The 25290-nt window shown below is 39.8% G+C and overlaps 21 non-coding genes across 21 annotated transcripts; all 21 read left to right on the top strand.

The window, feature by feature from the left end:
* Positions 1 to 75: 75 nt before the first annotated feature.
* Positions 76 to 147, top strand: trnaq-cug (transfer RNA glutamine (anticodon CUG)). Its single transcript has one exon. It is a non-coding gene; the product is annotated as a tRNA-Gln (tRNA).
* A 968-nt stretch (positions 148 to 1115) lies between these two features.
* trnaf-gaa (transfer RNA phenylalanine (anticodon GAA)) lies at positions 1116 to 1188 on the top strand. The gene has a single exon. It is a non-coding gene; the product is annotated as a tRNA-Phe (tRNA).
* A 145-nt stretch (positions 1189 to 1333) lies between these two features.
* trnaq-cug (transfer RNA glutamine (anticodon CUG)) lies at positions 1334 to 1405 on the top strand. The gene has a single exon. It is a non-coding gene; the product is annotated as a tRNA-Gln (tRNA).
* A 960-nt stretch (positions 1406 to 2365) lies between these two features.
* On the top strand, positions 2366 to 2438 carry trnaf-gaa (transfer RNA phenylalanine (anticodon GAA)). The gene has a single exon. It is a non-coding gene; the product is annotated as a tRNA-Phe (tRNA).
* A 145-nt stretch (positions 2439 to 2583) lies between these two features.
* Positions 2584 to 2655, top strand: trnaq-cug (transfer RNA glutamine (anticodon CUG)). Its single transcript has one exon. It is a non-coding gene; the product is annotated as a tRNA-Gln (tRNA).
* A 7252-nt stretch (positions 2656 to 9907) lies between these two features.
* Positions 9908 to 9980, top strand: trnaf-gaa (transfer RNA phenylalanine (anticodon GAA)). Its single transcript has one exon. It is a non-coding gene; the product is annotated as a tRNA-Phe (tRNA).
* A 145-nt stretch (positions 9981 to 10125) lies between these two features.
* Positions 10126 to 10197, top strand: trnaq-cug (transfer RNA glutamine (anticodon CUG)). Its single transcript has one exon. It is a non-coding gene; the product is annotated as a tRNA-Gln (tRNA).
* A 960-nt stretch (positions 10198 to 11157) lies between these two features.
* On the top strand, positions 11158 to 11230 carry trnaf-gaa (transfer RNA phenylalanine (anticodon GAA)). The gene has a single exon. It is a non-coding gene; the product is annotated as a tRNA-Phe (tRNA).
* A 146-nt stretch (positions 11231 to 11376) lies between these two features.
* Positions 11377 to 11448, top strand: trnaq-cug (transfer RNA glutamine (anticodon CUG)). Its single transcript has one exon. It is a non-coding gene; the product is annotated as a tRNA-Gln (tRNA).
* Positions 11449 to 18700: 7252 nt separating this feature from the next.
* Positions 18701 to 18773, top strand: trnaf-gaa (transfer RNA phenylalanine (anticodon GAA)). Its single transcript has one exon. It is a non-coding gene; the product is annotated as a tRNA-Phe (tRNA).
* Positions 18774 to 18918: 145 nt separating this feature from the next.
* Positions 18919 to 18990, top strand: trnaq-cug (transfer RNA glutamine (anticodon CUG)). The gene has a single exon. It is a non-coding gene; the product is annotated as a tRNA-Gln (tRNA).
* Positions 18991 to 19958: 968 nt separating this feature from the next.
* Positions 19959 to 20031, top strand: trnaf-gaa (transfer RNA phenylalanine (anticodon GAA)). The gene has a single exon. It is a non-coding gene; the product is annotated as a tRNA-Phe (tRNA).
* A 145-nt stretch (positions 20032 to 20176) lies between these two features.
* On the top strand, positions 20177 to 20248 carry trnaq-cug (transfer RNA glutamine (anticodon CUG)). Its single transcript has one exon. It is a non-coding gene; the product is annotated as a tRNA-Gln (tRNA).
* Positions 20249 to 21200: 952 nt separating this feature from the next.
* trnaf-gaa (transfer RNA phenylalanine (anticodon GAA)) lies at positions 21201 to 21273 on the top strand. Its single transcript has one exon. It is a non-coding gene; the product is annotated as a tRNA-Phe (tRNA).
* A 145-nt stretch (positions 21274 to 21418) lies between these two features.
* trnaq-cug (transfer RNA glutamine (anticodon CUG)) lies at positions 21419 to 21490 on the top strand. The gene has a single exon. It is a non-coding gene; the product is annotated as a tRNA-Gln (tRNA).
* Positions 21491 to 22458: 968 nt separating this feature from the next.
* On the top strand, positions 22459 to 22531 carry trnaf-gaa (transfer RNA phenylalanine (anticodon GAA)). The gene has a single exon. It is a non-coding gene; the product is annotated as a tRNA-Phe (tRNA).
* Positions 22532 to 22676: 145 nt separating this feature from the next.
* trnaq-cug (transfer RNA glutamine (anticodon CUG)) lies at positions 22677 to 22748 on the top strand. The gene has a single exon. It is a non-coding gene; the product is annotated as a tRNA-Gln (tRNA).
* Positions 22749 to 23708: 960 nt separating this feature from the next.
* On the top strand, positions 23709 to 23781 carry trnaf-gaa (transfer RNA phenylalanine (anticodon GAA)). Its single transcript has one exon. It is a non-coding gene; the product is annotated as a tRNA-Phe (tRNA).
* Positions 23782 to 23926: 145 nt separating this feature from the next.
* Positions 23927 to 23998, top strand: trnaq-cug (transfer RNA glutamine (anticodon CUG)). Its single transcript has one exon. It is a non-coding gene; the product is annotated as a tRNA-Gln (tRNA).
* Positions 23999 to 24595: 597 nt separating this feature from the next.
* trnaf-gaa (transfer RNA phenylalanine (anticodon GAA)) lies at positions 24596 to 24668 on the top strand. Its single transcript has one exon. It is a non-coding gene; the product is annotated as a tRNA-Phe (tRNA).
* A 145-nt stretch (positions 24669 to 24813) lies between these two features.
* On the top strand, positions 24814 to 24885 carry trnaq-cug (transfer RNA glutamine (anticodon CUG)). The gene has a single exon. It is a non-coding gene; the product is annotated as a tRNA-Gln (tRNA).
* The last annotated feature ends 405 nt before the right edge of the window (positions 24886 to 25290 follow it).

Here is a 25290-nt window from a genome sequence, read left to right as displayed (position 1 = left end):
TGATAACAAAATTGCTGCTTGGCCAGTATGTGGCTGTAATTGCCTGGAAAAAAAACACAATCAGTGAAACAGCTTGGTTCCATGGTGTAATGGTTAGCACTCTGGACTCTGAATCCAGTGATCTGAGTTCAAATCTCAGTGGAACCTGACAAGAGTTAGCATAGGTGCCTTTATGCAACTAGACAAACTGTCTTGTCAGAAACTTAGCTTTTTTGGTCCATGATGTTGAGCCCACATTTGCTTATTCTGACTAACATGGCTGGGGTACTGTTAGTCTGGAGCTCTGATGGTGGCAGGTTCCTGCTTGCTCTAAGAATAAAATTCCAATCAACATGTACATGGACCATTTCTGATTTTTGTTTGATACAGTACCGATTTTGTTTGCATTGCCCAAAACAACTCAGTTGGGAGACATTGAATCCATTGATCCGTCAACAAACATCGGTAGAACCTACCAATACTTAAAGAAAAAAAGGGAAAAGTTTAATCAAGAGACTGTTTCCAAAGTTGTGGCTCAACAAGCAAGTTCTAGCTTAAAAGTGAGCTGAAATAGACAAACTGTCTTGTCAGAAACTTAGCTTTATACCAAGTTATTTCTGAGGTCCCAGACAAATTGAATAGGGTACAATTCAGTGTTTTGTTTTATACACTACTGAATTGTTTGCAATGGCCAAAATTACTCAGTTTGGAGACTTTCAATCCAGTGATCCCATTTCACATCTCTTGTAAAGATGATTCTGTAGGTAATTCTGTTGAAGGTGAACATGGGCCAAGGCTGAATTCTTTGGTCCATGATGTTGAGCCCACTTTTGCTTATTCTGACTAACATGGCTGCGGTAATGTTAGTCTGGAGCTCTGATGGTGGCAGGTTCCTGCTTGCTCTAAGAATAAAATTCCAATCAAGATGTACATGGACCATTTCTGATTTTTGTTTGATACAGTACTGATTTTGTTTGCATTGCCCAAAACAACTCAGTTGGGAGACATTGAATCCATTGATCCGTCAACAAACATCGGTAGAACCTACGAATACTTAAAGGGAAAAAGGGAAAAGTTTAATCAAGTGAGTGTTTCCAAAGTTGTGGCTCAGCAAGTAAGTTGTGGCTTAAAAATGAGCCGAAATAGCTCAGTTGGGAGAGCGTCAGACTGAAGATCTGAAGGTCCCTGGTTCAATCCCGGGTTTCGGCATTGTTCTTGGTATCTTGATGACAGCGGCATAATCACTGGCCTTTTAGGTAGTAGCTGCTTGCCAGAAGCCTGATAACAAAATTGCTGCTTGGCCAGTATGTGGCTGTAATTGCCTGGAAAAAAAACACAATCAGTGAAACAGCTTGGTTCCATGGTGTAATGGTTAGCACTCTGGACTCTGAATCCAGTGATCTGAGTTCAAATCTCAGTGGAACCTGACAAGAGTTAGCATAGGTGCCTTTATGCAACTAGACAAACTGTCTTGTCAGAAACTTAGCTTTTTTGGTCCATGATGTTGAGCCCACATTTGCTTATTCTGACTAACATGGCTGGGGTACTGGAACTCTGATGGTGGCAGGTTCCTGCTTGCTCTAAGAATAAAATTCCAATCAACATGTACATGGACCATTTCTGATTTTTGTTTGATACAGTACCGATTTTGTTTGCATTGCCCAAAACAACTCAGTTGGGAGACATTGAATCCATTGATCCGTCAACAAACATCGGTAGAACCTACCAATACTTAAAGGAAAAAAGGGAAAAGTTTAATCAAGTGAGTGTTTCCAAAGTTGTGGCTCAACAAGCAAGTTCTAGCTTAAAAGTGAGCTGAAATAGACAAACTGTCTTGTCAGAAACTTAGCTTTATACCAAGTTATTTCTGAGGTCCCAGACAAATTGAATAGGGTACAATTCAGCGTTTTGTTTTATACACTACTGATTTGTGTGCAATGGCCAAAATTACTCAGTTTGGAGACTTTCAATCCAGTGATCCCATTTCACATCTCTTGTAAAGATGATTCTGGAGCTAATTCTGTTGAAGGTGAACATGGGCCAAGGCTGAATTCTTTGGTCCATGATGTTGAGCCCACTTTTGCTTATTCTGACTAACATGGCTGGGGTACTGTTAGTCTGGAGCTCTGATGGTGGCAGGTTCCTGCTTGCTCTAAGAATAAAATTCCAATCAAGATGTACATGGACCATTTCTGATTTTTGTTTGATACAGTACTGATTTTGTTTGCATTGCCCAAAACAACTCAGTTGGGAGACATTGAATCCATTGATCCGTCAACAAACATCGGTAGAACCTACGAATACTTAAAGAAAAAAAGGGAAAAGTTTAATCAAGAGACTGTTTCCAAAGTTGTGGCTCAGCAAGTAAGTTGTGGCTTAAAAATGTGCCGAAATAGCTCAGTTGGGAGAGCGTCAGACTGAAGATTTGAAGGACCCTGGTTCAATCCCAGGTTTTGGCATTGTTCTTGGTATCTTGATGACAGCGGCATAATCACTGTCCTTTTAGGTAGTAGCTGCTTGCCAGAAGCCTGATAACAAAATTGCTGCTTGGCCAGTATGTGGCTGTAATTGCCTGGAAAAAAAACACAATCAGTGAAACAGCTTGGTTCCATGGTGTAATGGTTAGCACTCTGGACTCTGAATCCAGTGATCTGAGTTCAAATCTCAGTGGAACCTGACAAGAGTAAGCATAGGTGCCTTTATGCAACTAGACAAACTGTCTTGTCAGAAACTTAGCTTTTTTGGTCCATGATGTTGAGCCCACATTTGCTTATTCTGACTAACATGGCTGGGGTACTGCAGCTCTGATGGTGGCAGGTTCCTGCTTGCTCTAAGAATAAAATTCCAATCAACATGTACATGGACCATTTCTGATTTTTGTTTGATACAGTACTGATTTTGTTTGCATTGCCCAAAACAACTCAGTTGGGAGACATTGAATCCATGGATCCGTCAACAAACATCGGTAGAACCTACCAATACTTAAAGAAAAAAAGGGAAAAGTTTAATCAAGAGACTGTTTCCAAAGTTGTGGCTCAACAAGCAAGTTCTAGCTTAAAAGTGAGCTGAAATAGACAAACTGTCTTGTCAGAAACCTAGCTTTATACCAAGTTATTTCTGAGGTCCCAGACAAATTGAATAGGGTACAATTCAGCGTTTTGTTTTATACACTACTGATTTGTGTGCAATGGCCAAAATTACTCAGTTTGGAGACTTTCAATCCAGTGATCCCATTTCACATCTCTTGTAAAGATGATTCTGGAGCTAATTCTGTTGAAGGTGAACATGGGCCAAGGCTGAATTCTTTGGTCCATGATGTTGAGCCCACTTTTGCTTATTCTGACTAACATGGCTGGGGTACTGTTAGTCTGGAGCTCTGATGGTGGCAGGTTCCTGCTTGCTCTAAGAATAAAATTCCAATCAACATGTACATGGACCATTTCTGATTTTTGTTTGATACAGTACCGATTTTGTTTGCATTGCCCAAAACAACTCAGTTGGGAGACATTGAATCCATTGATCCATCAACAAACATCGGTAGAACCTACGAATACTTAAAGAAAAAAAGGGAAAAGTTTAATCAAGAGACTGTTTCCAAAGTTGTGGCTCAACAAGCAAGTTCTAGCTTAAAAGTGAGCTGAAATAGACAAACTGTCTTGTCAGAAACTTAGCTTTATACCAAGTTATTTCTGAGGTCCCAGACAAATTGAATAGGGTACAATTCAGCGTTTTGTTTTATACACTACTGATTTGTGTGCAATGGCCAAAATTACTCAGTTTGGAGACTTTCAATCCAGTGATCCCATTTCACATCTCTTGTAAAGATGATTCTGGAGCTAATTCTGTTGAAGGTGAACATGGGCCAAGGCTGAATTCTTTGGTCCATGATGTTGAGCCCACTTTTGCTTATTCTGACTAACATGGCTGGGGTACTGTAGTTCTGATGGTGGCAGGTTCCTGCTTGCTCTAAGAATAAAATTCCAATCAAGATGTACATGGACCATTTCTGATTTTTGTTTAATACAGTACCGATTTTGTTTGCATTGCCCAAAACAACTCAGTTGGGAGACATTGAATCCATTGATACGTCAACAAACATCGGTAGAACCTACCAATACTTAAAGGGAAAAAGGGAAAAGTTTAATCAAGGGAGTGTTTCCAAAGTTGTGGCTCAACAAGCAAGTTCTAGCTAAAAAGTGAGCTGAAATAGACAAACTGTCTTGGCAGAAAATTAGCCTTGTACCAAGTTATTTCTGAGGTCCCAGACAAATTGAAAATGTGAATAGGGTACAATTCAGTGTTTTGTTTTATACACTACTGATTTGTGTGCAGTGGCCAAAATTACTCAGTTTGGAGACTTTCAATCCAGTGATCCCATTTCACATCTCTTGTAAAGATGATTCTGGAGCTAATTCTGTTGAAGGTGAACATGGGCCAAGGCTGAATTCTTTGGTCCATGATGTTGAGCCCACTTTTGCTTATTCTGACTAACATGGCTGGGGTACTGTTAGTCTGGAGCTCTGATGGTGGCAGGTTCCTGCTTGCTCTAAGAATAAAATTCCAATCAACATGTACATGGACCATTTCTGATTTTTGTTTGATACAGTACCGATTTTGTTTGCATTGCCCAAAACAACTCAGTTGGGAGACATTGAATCCATGGATCCGTCAACAAACATCGGTAGAACCTACCAATACTTAAAGAAAAAAAGGGAAAAGTTTAATCAAGAGACTGTTTCCAAAGTTGTGGCTCAACAAGCAAGTTCTAGCTTAAAAGTGAGCTGAAATAGACAAACTGTCTTGTCAGAAACCTAGCTTTATACCAAGTTATTTCTGAGGTCCCAGACAAATTGAATAGGGTACAATTCAGCGTTTTGTTTTATACACTACTGATTTGTGTGCAATGGCCAAAATTACTCAGTTTGGAGACTTTCAATCCAGTGATCCCATTTCACATCTCTTGTAAAGATGATTCTGGAGCTAATTCTGTTGAAGGTGAACATGGGCCAAGGCTGAATTCTTTGGTCCATGATGTTGAGCCCACTTTTGCTTATTCTGACTAACATGGCTGGGGTACTGTTAGTCTGGAGCTCTGATGGTGGCAGGTTCCTGCTTGCTCTAAGAATAAAATTCCAATCAACATGTACATGGACCATTTCTGATTTTTGTTTGATACAGTACCGATTTTGTTTGCATTGCCCAAAACAACTCAGTTGGGAGACATTGAATCCATTGATCCATCAACAAACATCGGTAGAACCTACGAATACTTAAAGAAAAAAAGGGAAAAGTTTAATCAAGAGACTGTTTCCAAAGTTGTGGCTCAACAAGCAAGTTCTAGCTTAAAAGTGAGCTGAAATAGACAAACTGTCTTGTCAGAAACTTAGCTTTATACCAAGTTATTTCTGAGGTCCCAGACAAATTGAATAGGGTACAATTCAGCGTTTTGTTTTATACACTACTGATTTGTGTGCAATGGCCAAAATTACTCAGTTTGGAGACTTTCAATCCAGTGATCCCATTTCACATCTCTTGTAAAGATGATTCTGGAGCTAATTCTGTTGAAGGTGAACATGGGCCAAGGCTGAATTCTTTGGTCCATGATGTTGAGCCCACTTTTGCTTATTCTGACTAACATGGCTGGGGTACTGTAGTTCTGATGGTGGCAGGTTCCTGCTTGCTCTAAGAATAAAATTCCAATCAAGATGTACATGGACCATTTCTGATTTTTGTTTAATACAGTACCGATTTTGTTTGCATTGCCCAAAACAACTCAGTTGGGAGACATTGAATCCATTGATACGTCAACAAACATCGGTAGAACCTACCAATACTTAAAGGGAAAAAGGGAAAAGTTTAATCAAGGGAGTGTTTCCAAAGTTGTGGCTCAACAAGCAAGTTCTAGCTAAAAAGTGAGCTGAAATAGACAAACTGTCTTGGCAGAAAATTAGCCTTGTACCAAGTTATTTCTGAGGTCCCAGACAAATTGAAAATGTGAATAGGGTACAATTCAGTGTTTTGTTTTATACACTACTGATTTGTGTGCAGTGGCCAAAATTACTCAGTTTGGAGACTTTCAATCCAGTGATCCCATTTCACATCTCTTGTAAAGATGATTCTGGAGCTAATTCTGTTGAAGGTGAACATGGGCCAAGGCTGAATTCTTTGGTCCATGATGTTGAGCCCACTTTTGCTTATTCTGACTAACATGGCTGGGGTACTGTTAGTCTGGAGCTCTGATGGTGGCAGGTTCCTGCTTGCTCTAAGAATAAAATTCCAATCAACATGTACATGGACCATTTCTGATTTTTGTTTGATACAGTACCGATTTTGTTTGCATTGCCCAAAACAACTCAGTTGGGAGACATTGAATCCATTGATCAGTCAACAAACAGTGGTAGAACCTACCAATACTTAAAGGATAAAAGGGAAAAGTTTAATCAAGAGACTGTTTCCAAAGTTGTGGCTCAACAAGCAAGTTCTAGCTAAAAAGTGAGCTGAAATAGACAAACTGTCTTGTCAGAAACTTAGCTTTATACCAAGTTATTTCTGAGGTCCCGGACAAATTGAATAGGGTACAATTCAGTGTTTTGTTTTATACACTACTGAATTGTTTGCAATGGCCAAAATTACTCCTTTTGGAGACTTTCAATCCAGTGATCCCATTTCACATCTCTTGTAAAGATGATTCTGTAGCTAATTCTGTTGAAGGTGAACATGGGCCAAGGCTGAATTCTTTGGTCCATGATGTTGAGCCCACTTTTGCTTATTCTGACTAACATGGCTGGGGTAATGTTAGTCTGGAGCTCTGATGGTGGCAGGTTCCTGCTTGCTCTAAGAATAAAATTCCAATCAACATGTACATGGACCATTTCTGATTTTTGTTTGATACAGTACTGATTTTGTTTGCATTGCCCAAAACAACTCAGTTGGGAGACATTGAATCCATTGATCCGTCAACAAACATCGGTAGAACCTACGAATACTTAAAGAAAAAAAGGGAAAAGTTTAACCAAGAGACTGTTTCCAAAGTTGTGGCTCAACAAGCAAGTTCTAGCTAAAAAGTGAGCTGAAATAGACAAACTGTCTTGTCAGAAACTTAGCTTTGGACCAAGTTATTTCTGAGGTCCCAGACAAATTGAAAATGTGAACAGGGTACAATTCAGCGTTTTGTTTTATACACTACTGATTTGTGTGCAGTGGCCAAAATTACTCAGTTTGGAGACTTTCAATCCAGTGATCCCATTTCACATCTCTTGTAAAGATGATTCTGGAGCTAATTCTGTTGAAGGTGAACATGGGCCAAGGCTGAATTCTTTGGTCCATGATGTTGAGCCCACTTTTGGTTATTCTGACTAACATGGCTGGCGTACTGTAGTTCGGATGGTGGCAGGTTCCTGCTTGCTCTAAGAATAAAATTCCAATCAAGATGTACATGGACCATTTCTGATTTTTGTTTAATACAGTACCGATTTTGTTTGCATTGCCCAAAACAACTCAGTTGGGAGACATTGAATCCATTGATACGTCAACAAACATCGGTAGAACCTACCAATACTTAAAGGGAAAAAGGGAAAAGTTTAATCAAGGGAGTGTTTCCAAAGTTGTGGCTCAACAAGTAAGTTCTGGCTTAAAAGTGAGCTGAAATAGACAAACTGTCTTGTCAGAAACTTAGCTTTATACCAAGTTATTTCTGAGGTCCCGGACAAATTGAATAGGGTACAATTCAGCATTTTGTTTTATACACTACTGATTTGTGTGCAATGGCCAAAATTACTCAGTTTGGAGACTTTCAATCCAGTGATCCCATTTCACATCTCTTGTAAAGATGATTCTGGAGCTAATTCTGTTGATGGTGAACATGGGCCAAGGCTGAATTCTTTCGTCCATGATGTTGAACCCACTTTTGCTTATTCTGACTAACATGGCTGGGGTACTGTTAGTCTGGAGCTCTGATGGTGGCAGGTTCCTGCTTGCTCTAAGAATAAAATTCCAATCAAGATGTACATGGACCATTTCTGATTTTTGTTTGATACAGTACCGATTTTGTTTGCATTGCCCAAAACAACTCAGTTGGGAGACATTGAATCCATGGATCCGTCAACAAACATCGGTAGAACCTACCAATACTTAAAGAAAAAAAGGGAAAAGTTTAATCAAGAGACTGTTTCCAAAGTTGTGGCTCAACAAGCAAGTTCTAGCTTAAAAGTGAGCTGAAATAGACAAACTGTCTTGTCAGAAACTTAGCTTTATACCAAGTTATTTCTGAGGTCCCAGACAAATTGAATAGGGTACAATTCAGTGTTTTGTTTTATACACTACTGAATTGTTTGCAATGGCCAAAATTACTCCTTTTGGAGACTTTCAATCCAGTGATCCCATTTCACATCTCTTGTAAAGATGATTCTGTAGCTAATTCTGTTGAAGGTGAACATGGGCCAAGGCTGAATTCTTTGGTCCATGATGTTGAGCCCACTTTTGCTTATTCTGACTAACATGGCTGGGGTAATGTTAGTCTGGAGCTCTGATGGTGGCAGGTTCCTGCTTGCTCTAAGAATAAAATTCCAATCAAGATGTACATGGACCATTTCTGATTTTTGTTTAATACAGTACCGATTTTGTTTGCATTGCCCAAAACAACTCAGTTGGGAGACATTGAATCCATTGATCCGTCAACAAACATCGGTAGAACCTACGAATACTTAAAGAAAAAAAGGGAAAAGTTTAACCAAGAGACTGTTTCCAAAGTTGTGGCTCAACAAGCAAGTTCTAGCTAAAAAGTGAGCTGAAATAGACAAACTGTCTTGTCAGAAACTTAGCTTTGGACCAAGTTATTTCTGAGGTCCCAGACAAATTGAAAATGTGAACAGGGTACAATTCAGCGTTTTGTTTTATACACTACTGATTTGTGTGCAGTGGCCAAAATTACTCAGTTTGGAGACTTTCAATCCAGTGATCCCATTTCACATCTCTTGTAAAGATGATTCTGGAGCTAATTCTGTTGAAGGTGAACATGGGCCAAGGCTGAATTCTTTGGTCCATGATGTTGAGCCCACTTTTGGTTATTCTGACTAACATGGCTGGCGTACTGTAGTTCGGATGGTGGCAGGTTCCTGCTTGCTCTAAGAATAAAATTCCAATCAAGATGTACATGGACCATTTCTGATTTTTGTTTAATACAGTACCGATTTTGTTTGCATTGCCCAAAACAACTCAGTTGGGAGACATTGAATCCATTGATACGTCAACAAACATCGGTAGAACCTACCAATACTTAAAGGGAAAAAGGGAAAAGTTTAATCAAGGGAGTGTTTCCAAAGTTGTGGCTCAACAAGTAAGTTCTGGCTTAAAAGTGAGCTGAAATAGACAAACTGTCTTGTCAGAAACTTAGCTTTATACCAAGTTATTTCTGAGGTCCCGGACAAATTGAATAGGGTACAATTCAGCATTTTGTTTTATACACTACTGATTTGTGTGCAATGGCCAAAATTACTCAGTTTGGAGACTTTCAATCCAGTGATCCCATTTCACATCTCTTGTAAAGATGATTCTGGAGCTAATTCTGTTGATGGTGAACATGGGCCAAGGCTGAATTCTTTCGTCCATGATGTTGAACCCACATTTGCTTATTCTGACTAACATGGCTGGAGTAATGTTAGTCTGGAGCTCTGATGGTGGCAGGTTCCTGCTTGCTCTAAGAATAAAATTCCAATCAAGATGTACATGGACCATTTCTGATTTTTGTTTGATACAGTACCGATTTTGTTTGCATTGCCCAAAACAACTCAGTTGGGAGACATTGAATCCATTGATCCGTCAACAAACATCGGTAGAACCTACCAATACTTAAAGGAAAAAAGGGAAAAGTTTAATCAAGTGAGTGTTTCCAAAGTTGTGGCTCAGCAAGTAAGTTCTGGCTTAAAAATGAGCCGAAATAGCTCAGTTGGGAGAGCGTCAGACTGAAGATCTGAAGGTCCCTGGTTCAATCCCGGGTTTCGGCATTGTTCTTGGTATCTTGATGACAGCGGCATAATCACTGGCCTTTTAGGTAGTAGCTGCTTGCCAGAAGCCTGATAACAAAATTGCTGCTTGGCCAGTATATGGCTGTAATTGCCTGGAAAAAAAACACAATCAGTGAAACAGCTTGGTTCCATGGTGTAATGGTTAGCACTCTGGACTCTGAATCCAGTGATCTGAGTTCAAATCTCAGTGGAACCTGACAAGAGTTAGCATAGGTGCGTTTATGCAACTAGACAAACTGTCTTGTCAGAAACTTAGCTTTTTTGGTCCATGATGTTGAGCCCACATTTGCTTATTCTGACTAACATGGCTGGCGTACTGTAGTTCGGATGGTGGCAGGTTCCTGCTTGCTCTAAGAATAAAATTCCAATCAAGATGTACATGGACCATTTCTGATTTTTGTTTAATACAGTACCGATTTTGTTTGCATTGCCCAAAACAACTCAGTTGGGAGACATTGAATCCATTGATCCGTCAACAAACATCGGTAGAACCTACGAATACTTAAAGAAAAAAAGGGAAAAGTTTAACCAAGAGACTGTTTCCAAAGTTGTGGCTCAACAAGCAAGTTCTAGCTAAAAAGTGAGCTGAAATAGACAAACTGTCTTGTCAGAAACTTAGCTTTGGACCAAGTTATTTCTGAGGTCCCAGACAAATTGAAAATGTGAACAGGGTACAATTCAGCGTTTTGTTTTATACACTACTGATTTGTGTGCAGTGGCCAAAATTACTCAGTTTGGAGACTTTCAATCCAGTGATCCCATTTCACATCTCTTGTAAAGATGATTCTGGAGCTAATTCTGTTGAAGGTGAACATGGGCCAAGGCTGAATTCTTTGGTCCATGATGTTGAGCCCACTTTTGGTTATTCTGACTAACATGGCTGGCGTACTGTAGTTCGGATGGTGGCAGGTTCCTGCTTGCTCTAAGAATAAAATTCCAATCAAGATGTACATGGACCATTTCTGATTTTTGTTTAATACAGTACCGATTTTGTTTGCATTGCCCAAAACAACTCAGTTGGGAGACATTGAATCCATTGATACGTCAACAAACATCGGTAGAACCTACCAATACTTAAAGGGAAAAAGGGAAAAGTTTAATCAAGTGAGTGTTTCCAAAGTTGTGGCTCAACAAGCAAGTTCTGGCTTAAAAATGTGCCGAAATAGCTCAGTTGGGAGAGCGTCAGACTGAAGATTTGAAGGACCCTGGTTCAATCCCAGGTTTTGGCATTGTTCTTGGTATCTTGATGACAGCGGCATAATCACTGTCCTTTTAGGTAGTAGCTGCTTGCCAGAAGCCTGATAACAAAATTGCTGCTTGGCCAGTATGTGGCTGTAATTGCCTGGAAAAAAAAACACAATCAGTGAAACAGCTTGGTTCCATGGTGTAATGGTTAGCACTCTGGACTCTGAATCCAGTGATCTGAGTTCAAATCTCAGTGGAACCTGACAAGAGTTAGCATAGGTGCCTTTATGCAACTAGACAAACTGTCTTGTCAGAAACTTAGCTTTTTTGGTCCATGATGTTGAGCCCACATTTGCTTATTCTGACTAACATGGCTGGGGTACTGCAGCTCTGATGGTGGCAGGTTCCTGCTTGCTCTAAGAATAAAATTCCAATCAAGATGTACATGGACCATTTCTGATTTTTGTTTGATACAGTACCGATTTTGTTTGCATTGCCCAAAACAACTCAGTTGGGAGACATTGAATCCATTGATCCGTCAACAAACATCGGTAGAACCTACCAATACTTAAAGGGAAAAAGGGAAAAGTTTAATCAAGGGAATGTTTCCAAAGTTGTGGCTCAACAAGTAAGTTCTAGCTTAAAAGTGAGCTGAAATAGACAAACTGTCTTGTCAGAAACTTAGCTTTATACCAAGTTATTTCTGAGGTCCCAGACAAATTGAATAGGGTACAATTCAGCGTTTTGTTTTATACACTACTGATTTGTGTGCAATGGCCAAAATTACTCAGTTTGGAGACTTTCAATCCAGTGATCCCATTTCACATCTCTTGTAAAGATGATTCTGTAGGTAATTCTGTTGAAGGTGAACATGGGCCAAGGCTGAATTCTTTGGTCCATGATGTTGAGCCCACTTTTGCTTATTCTGACTAACATGGCTGGGGTACTGTTAGTCTGGAGCTCTGATGGTGGCAGGTTCCTGCTTGCTCTAAGAATAAAATTCCAATCAACATGTACATGGACCATTTCTGATTTTTGTTTGATACAGTACCGATTTTGTTTGCATTGCCCAAAACAACTCAGTTGGGAGACATTGAATCCATTGATCAGTCAACAAACAGTGGTAGAACCTACCAATACTTAAAGGATAAAAGGGAAAAGTTTAATCAAGAGACTGTTTCCAAAGTTGTGGCTCAACAAGCAAGTTCTAGCTAAAAAGTGAGCTGAAATAGACAAACTGTCTTGTCAGAAACTTAGCTTTATACCAAGTTATTTCTGAGGTCCCAGACAAATTGAATAGGGTACAATTCAGTGTTTTGTTTTATACACTACTGAATTGTTTGCAATGGCCAAAATTACTCCTTTTGGAGACTTTCAATCCAGTGATCCCATTTCACATCTCTTGTAAAGATGATTCTGTAGCTAATTCTGTTGAAGGTGAACATGGGCCAAGGCTGAATTCTTTGGTCCATGATGTTGAGCCCACTTTTGCTTATTCTGACTAACATGGCTGGGGTAATGTTAGTCTGGAGCTCTGATGGTGGCAGGTTCCTGCTTGCTCTAAGAATAAAATTCCAATCAACATGTACATGGACCATTTCTGATTTTTGTTTGATACAGTACTGATTTTGTTTGCATTGCCCAAAACAACTCAGTTGGGAGACATTGAATCCATTGATCCGTCAACAAACATCGGTAGAACCTACGAATACTTAAAGAAAAAAAGGGAAAAGTTTAACCAAGAGACTGTTTCCAAAGTTGTGGCTCAACAAGCAAGTTCTAGCTAAAAAGTGAGCTGAAATAGACAAACTGTCTTGTCAGAAACTTAGCTTTGGACCAATTTATTTCTGAGGTCCCAGACAAATTGAAAATGTGAACAGGGTACAATTCAGCGTTTTGTTTTGTACACTACTGATTTGTGTGCAGTGTCCAAAATTACTCAGTTTGGAGACTTTCAATCCAGTGATCCCATTTCACATCTCTTGTAAAGATGATTCTGGAGCTAATTCTGTTGAAGGTGAACATGGGCCAAGGCTGAATTCTTTGGTCCATGATGTTGAGCCCACTTTTGGTTATTCTGACTAACATGGCTGGCGTACTGTAGTTCGGATGGTGGCAGGTTCCTGCTTGCTCTAAGAATAAAATTCCAATCAAGATGTACATGGACCATTTCTGATTTTTGTTTAATACAGTACCGATTTTGTTTGCATTGCCCAAAACAACTCAGTTGGGAGACATTGAATCCATTGATACGTCAACAAACATCGGTAGAACCTACCAATACTTAAAGGGAAAAAGGGAAAAGTTTAATCAAGGGAGTGTTTCCAAAGTTGTGGCTCAACAAGTAAGTTCTGGCTTAAAAGTGAGCTGAAATAGACAAACTGTCTTGTCAGAAACTTAGCTTTATACCAAGTTATTTCTGAGGTCCCGGACAAATTGAATAGGGTACAATTCAGCATTTTGTTTTATACACTACTGATTTGTGTGCAATGGCCAAAATTACTCAGTTTGGAGACTTTCAATCCAGTGATCCCATTTCACATCTCTTGTAAAGATGATTCTGGAGCTAATTCTGTTGATGGTGAACATGGGCCAAGGCTGAATTCTTTGGTCCATGATGTTGAGCCCACTTTTGCTTATTCTGACTAACATGGCTGGGGTACTGTTAGTCTGGAGCTCTGATGGTGGCAGGTTCCTGCTTGCTCTAAGAATAAAATTCCAATCAAGATGTACATGGACCATTTCTGATTTTTGTTTGATACAGTACCGATTTTGTTTGCATTGCCCAAAACAACTCAGTTGGGAGACATTGAATCCATTGATCCATCAACAAACATCGGTAGAACCTACCAATACTTAAAGGGAAAAAGGGAAAAGTTTAATCAAGGGAGTGTTTCCAAAGTTGTGGCTCAACAAGCAAGTTCTAGCTTAAAAGTGAGCTGAAATAGACAAACTGTCTTGTCAGAAACTTAGCTTTATACCAAGTTATTTCTGAGGTCCCGGACAAATTGAATAGGGTACAATTCAGCATTTTGTTTTATACACTACTGATTTGTGTGCAATGGCCAAAATTACTCAGTTTGGAGACTTTCAATCCACTGATCCCATTTCACATCTCTTGTAAAGATGATTCTGGAGCTAATTCTGTTGATGGTGAACATGGGCCAAGGCTGAATTCTTTCGTCCATGATGTTGAACCCACATTTGCTTATTCTGACTAACATGGCTGGAGTAATGTTAGTCTGGAGCTCTGATGGTGGCAGGTTCCTGCTTGCTCTAAGAATAAAATTCCAATCAAGATGTACATGGACCATTTCTGATTTTTGTTTAATACAGTACCGATTTTGTTTGCATTGCCCAAAACAACTCAGTTGGGAGACATTGAATCCATTGATACGTCAACAAACATCGGTAGAACCTACCAATACTTAAAGGGAAAAAGGGAAAAGTTTAATCAAGGGAGTGTTTCCAAAGTTGTGGCTCAACAAGTAAGTTCTAGCTTAAAAGTGAGCTGAAATAGACAAACTGTCTTGGCAGAAACTTAGCTTTATACCAAGTTATTTCTGAGGTCCCAGACAAATTGAATAGGGTACAATTCAGCGTTTTGTTTTATACACTACTGATTTGTGTGCAATGGCCAAAATTACTCAGTTTGGAGACTTTCAATCCAGTGATCCCATTTCACATCTCTTGTAAAGATGATTCTGGAGCTAATTCTGTTGAAGGTGAACATGGGCCAAGGCTGAATTCTTTGGTCCATGATGTTGAGCCCACTTTTGCTTATTCTGACTAACATGGCTGGGGTACTGTTAGTCTGGAGCTCTGATGGTGGCAGGTTCCTGCTTGCTCTAAGAATAAAATTCCAATCAACATGTACATGGACCATTTCTGATTTTTGTTTGATACAGTACCGATTTTGTTTGCATTGCCCAAAACAACTCAGTTGGGAGACATTGAATCCATTGATCAGTCAACAAACAGTGGTAGAACCTACCAATACTTAAAGGATAAAAGGGAAAAGTTTAATCAAGAGACTGTTTCCAAAGTTGTGGCTCAACAAGCAAGTTCTAGCTAAAAAGTGAGCTGAAATAGACAAACTGTCTTGTCAGAAACTTAGCTTTATACCAAGTTATTTCTGAGGTCCCAGACAAATTGAATAGGGTACAATTCAGTGTTTTGTTTTATACACTACTGAATTGTTTGCAATGGCCAAAATTACTCCTTTTGGAGACTTTCAATCCAGTGATCCCATTTCACATCTCTTGTAAAGATGATTCTGTAGCTAATTCTGTTGAAGGTGAACATGGGCCAAGGCTGAATTCTTTGGTCCATGATGTTGAGCCCACTTTTGCTTATTCTGACTAACATGGCTGGGGTAATGTTAGTCTGGAGCTCTGATGGTGGCAGGTTCCTGCTTGCTCTAAGAATAAAATTCCAATCAACATGTACATGGACCATTTCTGATTTTTGTTTGATACAGTACTGATTTTGTTTGCATTGCCCAAAACAACTCAGTTGGGAGACATTGAATCCATTGATCCGTCAACAAACATCGGTAGAACCTACGAATACTTAAAGAAAAAAAGGGAAAAGTTTAACCAAGAGACTGTTTCCAAAGTTGTGGCTCAACAAGCAAGTTCTAGCTAAAAAGTGAGCTGAAATAGACAAACTGTCTTGTCAGAAACTTAGCTTTGGACCAATTTATTTCTGAGGTCCCAGACAAATTGAAAATGTGAACAGGGTACAATTCAGCGTTTTGTTTTGTACACTACTGATTTGTGTGCAGTGTCCAAAATTACTCAGTTTGGAGACTTTCAATCCAGTGATCCCATTTCACATCTCTTGTAAAGATGATTCTGGAGCTAATTCTGTTGAAGGTGAACATGGGCCAAGGCTGAATTCTTTGGTCCATGATGTTGAGCCCACTTTTGGTTATTCTGACTAACATGGCTGGCGTACTGTAGTTCGGATGGTGGCAGGTTCCTGCTTGCTCTAAGAATAAAATTCCAATCAAGATGTACATGGACCATTTCTGATTTTTGTTTAATACAGTACCGATTTTGTTTGCATTGCCCAAAACAACTCAGTTGGGAGACATTGAATCCATTGATACGTCAACAAACATCGGTAGAACCTACCAATACTTAAAGGGAAAAAGGGAAAAGTTTAATCAAGGGAGTGTTTCCAAAGTTGTGGCTCAACAAGTAAGTTCTGGCTTAAAAGTGAGCTGAAATAGACAAACTGTCTTGTCAGAAACTTAGCTTTATACCAAGTTATTTCTGAGGTCCCGGACAAATTGAATAGGGTACAATTCAGCATTTTGTTTTATACACTACTGATTTGTGTGCAATGGCCAAAATTACTCAGTTTGGAGACTTTCAATCCAGTGATCCCATTTCACATCTCTTGTAAAGATGATTCTGGAGCTAATTCTGTTGATGGTGAACATGGGCCAAGGCTGAATTCTTTGGTCCATGATGTTGAGCCCACTTTTGCTTATTCTGACTAACATGGCTGGGGTACTGTTAGTCTGGAGCTCTGATGGTGGCAGGTTCCTGCTTGCTCTAAGAATAAAATTCCAATCAAGATGTACATGGACCATTTCTGATTTTTGTTTGATACAGTACCGATTTTGTTTGCATTGCCCAAAACAACTCAGTTGGGAGACATTGAATCCATTGATCCGTCAACAAACATCGGTAGAACCTACCAATACTTAAAGGGAAAAAGGGAAAAGTTTAATCAAGGGAGTGTTTCCAAAGTTGTGGCTCAACAAGCAAGTTCTAGCTTAAAAGTGAGCTGAAATAGACAAACTGTCTTGTCAGAAACTTAGCTTTATACCAGGTTATTTCTGAGGTCCCGGACAAATTGAATAGGGTACAATTCAGCATTTTGTTTTATACACTACTGATTTGTGTGCAATGGCCAAAATTACTCAGTTTGGAGACTTTCAATCCACTGATCCCATTTCACATCTCTTGTAAAGATGATTCTGGAGCTAATTCTGTTGATGGTGAACATGGGCCAAGGCTGAATTCTTTCGTCCATGATGTTGAACCCACATTTGCTTATTCTGACTAACATGGCTGGAGTAATGTTAGTCTGGAGCTCTGATGGTGGCAGGTTCCTGCTTGCTCTAAGAATAAAATTCCAATCAAGATGTACATGGACCATTTCTGATTTTTGTTTGATACAGTACCGATTTTGTTTGCATTGCCCAAAACAACTCAGTTGGGAGACATTGAATCCATTGATCCGTCAACAAACATCGGTAGAACCTACCAATACTTAAAGGGAAAAAGGGAAAAGTTTAATCAAGGGAGTGTTTCCAAAGTTGTGGCTCAACAAGTAAGTTCTAGCTTAAAAGTGAGCTGAAATAGACAAACTGTCTTGTCAGAAACTTAGCTTTATACCAAGTTATTTCTGAGGTCCCAGACAAATTGAATAGGGTACAATTCAGCGTTTTGTTTTATACACTACTGATTTGTGTGCAATGGCCAAAATTACTCAGTTTGGAGACTTTCAATCCAGTGATCCCATTTCACATCTCTTGTAAAGATGATTCTGTAGGTAATTCTGTTGAAGGTGAACATGGGCCAAGGCTGAATTCTTTGGTCCATGATGTTGAGCCCACTTTTGCTTATTCTGACTAACATGGCTGGGGTACTGTTAGTCTGGAGCTCTGATGGTGGCAGGTTCCTGCTTGCTCTAAGAATAAAATTCCAATCAAGATGTACATGGACCATTTCTGATTTTTGTTTGATACAGTACCGATTTTGTTTGCATTGCCCAAAACAACTCAGTTGGGAGACATTGAATCCATGGATCCGTCAACAAACATCGGTAGAACCTACCAATACTTAAAGAAAAAAAGGGAAAAGTTTAATCAAGAGACTGTTTCCAAAGTTGTGGCTCAACAAGCAAGTTCTAGCTTAAAAGTGAGCTGAAATAGACAAACTGTCTTGTCAGAAACTTAGCTTTATACCAAGTTATTTCTGAGGTCCCAGACAAATTGAATAGGGTACAATTCAGTGTTTTGTTTTATACACTACTGAATTGTTTGCAATGGCCAAAATTACTCAGTTTGGAGACTTTCAATCCAGTGATCCCATTTCACATCTCTTGTAAAGATGATTCTGTAGGTAATTCTGTTGAAGGTGAACATGGGCCAAGGCTGAATTCTTTGGTCCATGATGTTGAGCCCACTTTTGCTTATTCTGACTAACATGGCTGCGGTAATGTTAGTCTGGAGCTCTGATGGTGGCAGGTTCCTGCTTGCTCTAAGAATAAAATTCCAATCAAGATGTACATGGACCATTTCTGATTTTTGTTTGATACAGTACTGATTTTGTTTGCATTGCCCAAAACAACTCAGTTGGGAGACATTGAATCCATTGATCCGTCAACAAACATCGGTAGAACCTACGAATACTTAAAGGGAAAAAGGGAAAAGTTTAATCAAGTGTGTGTTTCCAAAGTTGTGGCTCAGCAAGTAAGTTCTGGCTTAAAAATGAGCCGAAATAGCTCAGTTGGGAGAGCGTCAGACTGAAGATCTGAAGGTCCCTGGTTCAATCCCGGGTTTCGGCATTGTTCTTGGTATCTTGATGACAGCGGCATAATCACTGGCCTTTTAGGTAGTAGCTGCTTGCCAGAAGCCTGACAACAAAATTGCTGCTTGGCCAGTATGTGGCTGTAATTGCCTGGAAAAAAAACACAATCAGTGAAACAGCTTGGTTCCATGGTGTAATGGTTAGCACTCTGGACTCTGAATCCAGTGATCTGAGTTCAAATCTCAGTGGAACCTGACAAGAGTTAGCATAGGTGCCTTTATGCAACTAGACAAACTGTCTTGTCAGAAACTTAGCTTTTTTGGTCCATGATGTTGAGCCCACATTTGCTTATTCTGACTAACATGGCTGGGGTACTGTTAGTCTGGAGCTCTGATGGTGGCAGGTTCCTGCTTGCTCTAAGAATAAAATTCCAATCAACATGTACATGGACCATTTCTGATTTTTGTTTGATACAGTACCGATTTTGTTTGCATTGCCCAAAACAACTCAGTTGGGAGACATTGAATCCATTGATCCGTCAACAAACATCGGTAGAACCTACCAATACTTAAAGGAAAAAAGGGAAAAGTTTAATCAAGAGACTGTTTCCAAAGTTGTGGCTCAACAAGCAAGTTCTAGCTTAAAAGTGAGCTGAAATAGACAAACTGTCTTGTCAGAAACTTAGCTTTATACCAAGTTATTTCTGAGGTCCCAGACAAATTGAATAGGGTACAATTCAGCATTTTGTTTTATACACTACTGATTTGTGTGCAATGGCCAAGATTACTCAGTTTGGAGACTTTCAATCCAGTGATCCCATTTCACATCTCTTGTAAAGATGATTCTGGAGCTAATTCTGTTGAAGATGAACATGGGCCAAGGCTGAATTCTTTGGTCCATGATGTTGAGCCCACTTTTGCTTATTCTGACTAACATGGCTGGGGTACTGTTAGTCTGGAGCTCTGATGGTGGCAGGTTCCTGCTTGCTCTAAGAATAAAATTCCAATCAAGATGTACATGGACCATTTCTGATTTTTGTTTGATACAGTACTGATTTTGTTTGCATTGCCCAAAACAACTCAGTTGGGAGACATTGAATCCATTGATCCGTCAACAAACATCGGTAGAACCTACGAATACTTAAAGAAAAAAAGGGAAAAGTTTAATCAAGAGACTGTTTCCAAAGTTGTGGCTCAGCAAGTAAGTTGTGGCTTAAAAATGTGCCGAAATAGCTCAGTTGGGAGAGCGTCAGACTGAAGATTTGAAGGACCCTGGTTCAATCCCAGGTTTTGGCATTGTTCTTGGTATCTTGATGACAGCGGCATAATCACTGTCCTTTTAGGTAGTAGCTGCTTGCCAGAAGCCTGATAACAAAATTGCTGCTTGGCCAGTATGTGGCTGTAATTGCCTGGAAAAAAAACACAATCAGTGAAACAGCTTGGTTCCATGGTGTAATGGTTAGCACTCTGGACTCTGAATCCAGTGATCTGAGTTCAAATCTCAGTGGAACCTGACAAGAGTTAGCATAGGTGCCTTTATGCAACTAGACAAACTGTCTTGTCAGAAACTTAGCTTTTTTGGTCCATGATGTTGAGCCCACATTTGCTTATTCTGACTAACATGGCTGGGGTACTGCAGCTCTGATGGTGGCAGGTTCCTGCTTGCTCTAAGAATAAAATTCCAATCAACATGTACATGGACCATTTCTGATTTTTGTTTGATACAGTACCGATTTTGTTTGCATTGCCCAAAACAACTCAGTTGGGAGACATTGAATCCATTGATCCGTCAACAAACATCGGTAGAACCTACCAATACTTAAAGGAAAAAAGGGAAAAGTTTAATCAAGTGAGTGTTTCCAAAGTTGTGGCTCAACAAGCAAGTTCTAGCTTAAAAGTGAGCTGAAATAGACAAACTGTCTTGTCAGAAACTTAGCTTTATACCAAGTTATTTCTGAGGTCCCAGACAAATTGAATAGGGTACAATTCAGCGTTTTGTTTTATACACTACTGATTTGTGTGCAATGGCCAAAATTACTCAGTTTGGAGACTTTCAATCCAGTGATCCCATTTCACATCTCTTGTAAAGATGATTCTGGAGCTAATTCTGTTGAAGGTGAACATGGGCCAAGGCTGAATTCTTTGGTCCATGATGTTGAGCCCACTTTTGCTTATTCTGACTAACATGGCTGGGGTACTGTAGTTCGGATGGTGGCAGGTTCCTGCTTGCTCTAAGAATAAAATTCCAATCAAGATGTACATGGACCATTTCTGATTTTTGTTTGATACAGTACTGATTTTGTTTGCATTGCCCAAAACAACTCAGTTGGGAGACATTGAATCCATTGATCCGTCAACAAACATCGGTAGAACCTACGAATACTTAAAGGGAAAAAGGGAAAAGTTTAATCAAGTGTGTGTTTCCAAAGTTGTGGCTCAGCAAGTAAGTTCTGGCTTAAAAATGAGCCGAAATAGCTCAGTTGGGAGAGCGTCAGACTGAAGATCTGAAGGTCCCTGGTTCAATCCCGGGTTTCGGCATTGTTCTTGGTATCTTGATGACAGCGGCATAATCACTGGCCTTTTAGGTAGTAGCTGCTTGCCAGAAGCCTGACAACAAAATTGCTGCTTGGCCAGTATGTGGCTGTAATTGCCTGGAAAAAAAACACAATCAGTGAAACAGCTTGGTTCCATGGTGTAATGGTTAGCACTCTGGACTCTGAATCCAGTGATCTGAGTTCAAATCTCAGTGGAACCTGACAAGAGTTAGCATAGGTGCCTTTATGCAACTAGACAAACTGTCTTGTCAGAAACTTAGCTTTTTTGGTCCATGATGTTGAGCCCACATTTGCTTATTCTGACTAACATGGCTGGGGTACTGTTAGTCTGGAGCTCTGATGGTGGCAGGTTCCTGCTTGCTCTAAGAATAAAATTCCAATCAACATGTACATGGACCATTTCTGATTTTTGTTTGATACAGTACCGATTTTGTTTGCATTGCCCAAAACAACTCAGTTGGGAGACATTGAATCCATTGATCCGTCAACAAACATCGGTAGAACCTACCAATACTTAAAGGAAAAAAGGGAAAAGTTTAATCAAGAGACTGTTTCCAAAGTTGTGGCTCAACAAGCAAGTTCTAGCTTAAAAGTGAGCTGAAATAGACAAACTGTCTTGTCAGAAACTTAGCTTTATACCAAGTTATTTCTGAGGTCCCAGACAAATTGAATAGGGTACAATTCAGCATTTTGTTTTATACACTACTGATTTGTGTGCAATGGCCAAGATTACTCAGTTTGGAGACTTTCAATCCAGTGATCCCATTTCACATCTCTTGTAAAGATGATTCTGGAGCTAATTCTGTTGAAGATGAACATGGGCCAAGGCTGAATTCTTTGGTCCATGATGTTGAGCCCACTTTTGCTTATTCTGACTAACATGGCTGGGGTACTGTTAGTCTGGAGCTCTGATGGTGGCAGGTTCCTGCTTGCTCTAAGAATAAAATTCCAATCAAGATGTACATGGACCATTTCTGATTTTTGTTTGATACAGTACTGATTTTGTTTGCATTGCCCAAAACAACTCAGTTGGGAGACATTGAATCCATTGATCCGTCAACAAACATCGGTAGAACCTACGAATACTTAAAGAAAAAAAGGGAAAAGTTTAATCAAGAGACTGTTTCCAAAGTTGTGGCTCAGCAAGTAAGTTGTGGCTTAAAAATGTGCCGAAATAGCTCAGTTGGGAGAGCGTCAGACTGAAGATTTGAAGGACCCTGGTTCAATCCCAGGTTTTGGCATTGTTCTTGGTATCTTGATGACAGCGGCATAATCACTGTCCTTTTAGGTAGTAGCTGCTTGCCAGAAGCCTGATAACAAAATTGCTGCTTGGCCAGTATGTGGCTGTAATTGCCTGGAAAAAAAACACAATCAGTGAAACAGCTTGGTTCCATGGTGTAATGGTTAGCACTCTGGACTCTGAATCCAGTGATCTGAGTTCAAATCTCAGTGGAACCTGACAAGAGTTAGCATAGGTGCCTTTATGCAACTAGACAAACTGTCTTGTCAGAAACTTAGCTTTTTTGGTCCATGATGTTGAGCCCACATTTGCTTATTCTGACTAACATGGCTGGGGTACTGCAGCTCTGATGGTGGCAGGTTCCTGCTTGCTCTAAGAATAAAATTCCAATCAACATGTACATGGACCATTTCTGATTTTTGTTTGATACAGTACCGATTTTGTTTGCATTGCCCAAAACAACTCAGTTGGGAGACATTGAATCCATTGATCCGTCAACAAACATCGGTAGAACCTACCAATACTTAAAGGAAAAAAGGGAAAAGTTTAATCAAGTGAGTGTTTCCAAAGTTGTGGCTCAACAAGCAAGTTCTAGCTTAAAAGTGAGCTGAAATAGACAAACTGTCTTGTCAGAAACTTAGCTTTATACCAAGTTATTTCTGAGGTCCCAGACAAATTGAATAGGGTACAATTCAGCGTTTTGTTTTATACACTACTGATTTGTGTGCAATGGCCAAAATTACTCAGTTTGGAGACTTTCAATCCAGTGATCCCATTTCACATCTCTTGTAAAGATGATTCTGGAGCTAATTCTGTTGAAGGTGAACATGGGCCAAGGCTGAATTCTTTGGTCCATGATGTTGAGCCCACTTTTGCTTATTCTGACTAACATGGCTGGGGTACTGTTAGTCTGGAGCTCTGATGGTGGCAGGTTCCTGCTTGCTCTAAGAATAAAATTCCAATCAAGATGTACATGGACCATTTCTGATTTTTGTTTGATACAGTACTGATTTTGTTTGCATTGCCCAAAACAACTCAGTTGGGAGACATTGAATCCATTGATCCGTCAACAAACATCGGTAGAACCTACGAATACTTAAAGAAAAAAAGGGAAAAGTTTAATCAAGAGACTGTTTCCAAAGTTGTGGCTCAGCAAGTAAGTTCTGGCTTAAAAATGTGCCGAAATAGCTCAGTTGGGAGAGCGTCAGACTGAAGATTTGAAGGACCCTGGTTCAATCCCAGGTTTTGGCATTGTTCTTGGTATCTTGATGACAGCGGCATAATCACTGTCCTTTTAGGTAGTAGCTGCTTGCCAGAAGCCTGATAACAAAATTGCTGCTTGGCCAGTATGTGGCTGTAATTGCCTGGAAAAAAAACACAATCAGTGAAACAGCTTGGTTCCATGGTGTAATGGTTAGCACTCTGGACTCTGAATCCAGTGATCTGAGTTCAAATCTCAGTGGAACCTGACAAGAGTTAGCATAGGTGCCTTTATGCAACTAGACAAACTGTCTTGTCAGAAACTTAGCTTTATACCAAGTTATTTCTGAGGTCCCAGACAAATTGAATAGGGTACAATTCAGCGTTTTGTTTTATACACTACTGATTTGTGTGCAATGGCCAAAATTACTCAGTTTGGAGACTTTCAATCCACTGATCCCATTTCACATCTCTTGTAAAGATTATTCTGGAGCTAATTCTGTTGAAGGTGAACATGGGCCAAGGCTGAATTCTTTCGTCCATGATGTTGAACCCACATTTGCTTATTCTGACTAACATGGCTGGAGTAATGTTAGTCTGGAGCTCTGATGGTGGCAGGTTCCTGCTTGCTCTAAGAATAAAATTCCAATCAAGATGTACATGGACCATTTCTGATTTTTGTTTGATACAGTACCGATTTTGTTTGCATTGCCCAAAACTACTCAGTTGGGAGACATTGAATCCATTGATCCGTCAACAAACATCGGTAGAACCTACCAATACTTAAAGGGAAAAAGGGAAAAGTTTAATCAAGTGAGTGTTTCCAAAGTTGTGGCTCAGCAAGTAAGTTCTGGCTTAAAAATGAGCCGAAATAGCTCAGTTGGGAGAGCGTCAGACTGAAGATCTGAAGGTCCCTGGTTCAATCCCGGTTTTCGGCATTGTTCTTGGTATCTTGATGACAGCAGCATAATCACTGGCCTTTTAGGTAGTAGCTGCTTGCCAGAAGCCTGATAACAAAATTGCTGCTTGGCCAGTATGTGGCTGTAATTGCCTGGAAAAAAAACACAATCAATGAAACAGCTTGGTTCCATGGTGTAATGGTTAGCACTCTGGACTCTGAATCCAGTGATCTGAGTTCAAATCTCAGTGGAACCTGACAAGAGTTAGCATAGGTGCCTTTATGCAACTAGACAAACTGTCTTGTCAGAAACTTAGCTTTTTTGGTCCATGATGTTGAGCCCACATTTGCTTATTCTGACTAACATGGCTGGGGTACTGGAGCTCTGATGGTGGCAGGTTCCTGCTTGCTCTAAGAATAAAATTCCAATCAACATGTACATGGACCATTTCTGATTTTTGTTTGATACAGTACCGATTTTGTTTGCATTGCCCAAAACAACTCAGTTGGGAGACATTGAATCCATGGATCCGTCAACAAACATCGGTAGAACCTACGAATACTTAAAGAAAAAAAGGGAAAAGTTTAATCAAGAGACTGTTTCCAAAGTTGTGGCTCAACAAGCAAGTTCTAGCTTAAAAGTGAGCTGAAATAGACAAACT

This window comes from Ictalurus punctatus, chromosome 10, assembly GCF_001660625.3.
Source record: "Ictalurus punctatus breed USDA103 chromosome 10, Coco_2.0, whole genome shotgun sequence".
Classification (NCBI taxonomy): Eukaryota; Metazoa; Chordata; class Actinopteri; order Siluriformes; family Ictaluridae; genus Ictalurus; species Ictalurus punctatus.
The sequence above is the reverse complement of the archived record's forward strand: the minus strand, read 5'-3'. Positions and strand labels throughout refer to the sequence as shown.